The sequence below is a fragment of the Octopus bimaculoides genome, chromosome 4 (assembly GCF_001194135.2).
Source record: "Octopus bimaculoides isolate UCB-OBI-ISO-001 chromosome 4, ASM119413v2, whole genome shotgun sequence".
Taxonomy (NCBI): Eukaryota; Metazoa; Mollusca; class Cephalopoda; order Octopoda; family Octopodidae; genus Octopus; species Octopus bimaculoides.
This window is the reverse complement of record NC_068984.1, coordinates 113903205-113907449: the sequence shown is the minus strand read 5'-3', so window position 1 is coordinate 113907449 and position 4245 is coordinate 113903205. Positions and strand designations below refer to the sequence as shown.

The 4245-nt window shown below is 37.0% G+C and overlaps 1 protein-coding gene across 1 annotated transcript in view; it reads right to left on the bottom strand.

Moving 5' to 3' along the window:
- Window positions 1-4245, bottom strand: part of LOC106873447 (FMRFamide receptor) — a 287894-nt gene that overhangs the window by 70642 nt on the left and 213007 nt on the right. The gene's annotated exons all lie outside the window — the stretch shown is intronic.

Below are 4245 nucleotides of genomic sequence, written 5' to 3'. Positions count from 1 at the left end.
ATATATATCAAATGAAGACTATTTTCGGAGCCAACGAAGAATATTGCTTTATAAAGAGATTTGCTATAAACGATTTTATGTGACAATAAAAATCAAGCTTTCGGCATTACATACATACATGTATGTATGTATGCATGTATGTATGTATGTATGTATGTGTGTTTGTATGTATGTATGTATGGAAAGGTGCACATGCTCACACACACGCGCATACACAAACGCGTGCGCACTCTCACACACACACCTGCACACGCATATACCTATGTATATATATATATACATATATAAATGCATACGTATATATACCTGCTTTTTCATTTAACATAGATGAAAGATGGCCTCAAAAAAGGGCATGATTGTACGATAAGCTCATTTTCCTCTTCTCTATCAACCGGAGTTCGAGCATTTTTTTTTATTACTTATTTACTATTCTGTTTTTCTTTTTTTTTTTTTTTACTTCTGAAAGCTATTTTGTGTGATATTATGAATCTATGTGCACTTCAAAGTCTCAAGTATAGTTATTTCACTTCATTTATATCCCCAATGTACTCAGTCCAATAACTCTGAAGATATGTGCCTTCTGCTTCACTAAGAAATCAATAGTCAAATTCGCTTCGCCGCTTCTTACAATGCAAAACAATCTAATGTTATTTGCCTATGGAAACGACAACGACAACAACAACAAACGAACAAACCACAAAATAAATAATGGAGTAAAAAAACGAAAAAAAAACGGAAATGGATGACGAAAAATGAAAAACCTAAAAAATACCCGCAAAAAAAAAAAAGTAACAAACGGCACGACCGAAGTTTTATTGATTGTGTCTATGAAGACCATTGGCATTATAATTGTATTGTGTCCAATATGTCCGAAGGAAGGGAAACAAAACAATAAAAATATTGTAAACAAACAGTCAAATTAACAAACAAATAACATACATGTCATGTGTTTTCGGAATGATGTGTGACGTGAATCTTGTTAATGTTAAACACAGGACGCAATAATGATGTAGACAACAGCTCCGATGGATGAATCTGTAACGTATAAACACGATCGGCTGTTTTGACGAATGAAGTTGACGAACAAGCTGGCTCTGGCGTTCCTGTTACTCTTTAATAGTGTCTCTCCGTTTCTTTCTTTCTTTCTTTCTTTCTTTCTTTCTTTCTTTCTTTCTGCCCCTCTCCATCTCTCACTCTCTCTTTTATCTTTTACTTGTTCCAGTCATTAGACTGCGGCCATGCCAGGGCACCGCTTTGAAGAGTTTTTAGTCGAATGAATCGACCCCAGTACTTTTTGGCCGAACCGCTAAGTTACGGGGACGTAAACACATCAACACCGGTTGTCGAGCGGTAGTGGGGGACAGACACATACACATGCACGAAAACACACATACACACACATACAGACACATAGACACACACACAGACACACACACAGAAACACAGACACAGACTCACAGACACACACACAAACAGACAAACACAGACACACACACATACACCCACACACCCACACATATATATACACATATACAACGGCCTTCGTACAGTTTCCGTCTACCAAATCTATTAACAAGGCTTTGGTTGATTCGAAGCCCAAGTTGCCACGCAATGGGACTGAACCCGGAACCATGTGGTTGGGAAACAATCTTCTTACCACACAGCCACATACATACATACAGCTGTGGAAAAAAGTTTAGCATCACCTTTAATTTTCAGTAAAAGTACTTAACACAAGACATAAATCATTTCATTTTATCACGAAATCAAACATTTCTGCATATATAAAGCTAGCACCATGAATGAATGACACAAAAAACGTTACTGCAAGTACAAATCCTAGACATGTCAGTATCTGGAACTGTAGCCTTTGTTTCGTATAATTCCCTCCAGACGTGTCGGCAGACTCTATACCATACTACGACAAACATTCTGATCAATTTCTTTGACGCACATTTCGTTTATGGATATCTTCAATTCTTCAACGTTTTGGGGATGTTTAGAAGAAACTTTCTTCTTCATAATCAACCAAAGGTTTTCAATGGGGTTGATGTCCGGACTCTTGCCGGGCCATTCCATAACACTGATCTTTTCTCGGAGGAAGAACGCTTTCATTGCTTTAGAGGAGTGACAAGGAGCATTATCTTGCCGGAAAATGGTCGTCTGGTGACTCTCCATACATGGAAGCAATTTTTCTTCCATGATTTCTTGATAGACCTTGGAATTGACAGTTTTTCCCTTGGGTAGAAATTAAAATCTTCCACGTCCATACCAGCTAAAACAACCCCAAAAATTATGCTGGCAAGCTGCTTCATCGTAGAGACGGTGTATTTGGGCACAAAACGACAGTTAACTGGTCTACGAACCCAAATAACACACGCCCCAAATTGCAGGAATGTGCATTCATCTGAAAAGAGAACTTGCTTCCATTGATCAACTCTCCACTTGCAGTACTTTCGTCCATTCAATAGTGGTTTTCGAGTTGGCCGTCTGGCACGCAGTTTCAGTTTCCTACACAACAAATTCCGAATTGTTCTGGTAGTTGGCAACTTATTATCTGTGATCTAGTTGCTGCACTCAGGCAGATGTTTTCGGATAACAGCAGATGCTAGCCGAGGATCTACGGCAACCAAACGTTTGACTGTTCTCGTCAGATGTGAAGTAAAAACACTTGGTTTTCCCCCTCTGGATCTGCATTCAAAGTTTTCTTGTTCAGCATGCCTTTTAATTGTTCTAACAACTGTAGTATGGTGACATTTTAGTCGAGAGGTTATGACTTGGCATGATAATCTTTCACTATGAAGAGCAATGATTTGTACACGAAATCCACTATTCCGTTCCATTCTGCAAAATAAAAGCATGGGGCAAAAGCATGGTGCAAAAGGTAAGGTGCAAAAAGCATGGTGCAAAAAGATAATAGATATATGCAAAAGGGTTTAAACTATTAAGGAATAATATACAAAAAAGAGATATAATTGCTGTATAGCAAAGAAAAGCTCACGCGCTTGTACTGTACCTATACAATGCAGTGCCCACAGTATTCTTTGTAAAAGTTGCACAGATGTAAAATGTACAGGCAAAAATCTATAAAAAAACGAACAAGCTATTCGTGCAACGCTCTGAAGCAAAAGTGTTAAAAACTAGCAATAGCTACGAAAGAAAAGTTTACAAATACAACTGGGACAAGAATGCAATTTACATGAAAGCAGGTAATTACCAGACAAAACACAACATTAACCTGAATACCGCACATTATTAACATTATCTGCAAAATTTGTAAACAAAATCGAGGATAAAACTGTTGTCTATTTAAACAACACTAAGTAAGTTTTATCGTTAGCAGTAATAACAAGGATACCAGATGTTAGCCGAGTATCTAGGGGCAACCAAACGTTTAACCGTTCTCGTCAGATGTGAAGTAAAAACACTTGGTCTTCCACATCTGGAAAACACTAGAAAACATGGATGGTGCTAAACTTTTTTCCACAGCTGTACATACATACACACATACATACATATTTATATGTATGTATGTATGTATGTATGTATGTATGTATGTATGTATGTATGTGCAAGTGTGTGTGTCTATATGTCTCGTATAAAGGTGTACGCAATTGAAACAGTATTGTATTAAAATGGTCATCTAGGTATCATAGTCAACGTATAAACAGGCACGATACTATAGTTTTCGTCCGAGAGAAAATCTCTTACAGGCGTGGTGTGTTAAAAACACATGTATCGTTTCTGCAGTGGTTAACGAGAACATCAGATGCATTTCGATTTTCTTGAGTCTTGTCAGGTTAATGGTGCACCAAGTTTTTATTCAACCCGATAGCTACTCCTAATTTTAGTGAATGTATTATTCACTTTTTCCTTTATATTGGAGCCGACAGATTTCGTGTAGACACGTTGCTTGAAATGAAAAATCCCTAAGTAATACTGATATCTTTTATTAGTATTGTCTGAGTATCCAAAACAAAAATTATCACTTATTTTTAATGAAAGCATTTCAATAAAGGTGGTGGGGAAAGAGAGAGAGAGAGAGAGAGAGAGAGAGAGAGAGAGAGAGAGAGATAGAGAGAGAGAGAGTGTTGTAAGGAAACAGCAGAAGAAGAGGGATACAAATTTAAGACGTTAAAAACTTGTCTGGCAGTAAATAAAATCTAGTTTTTCTAATTGAATCGTGTATTTCAAATCTTCGATAATAAAAGAAAATTGAAAACGATATTTTGATCAAACTATATT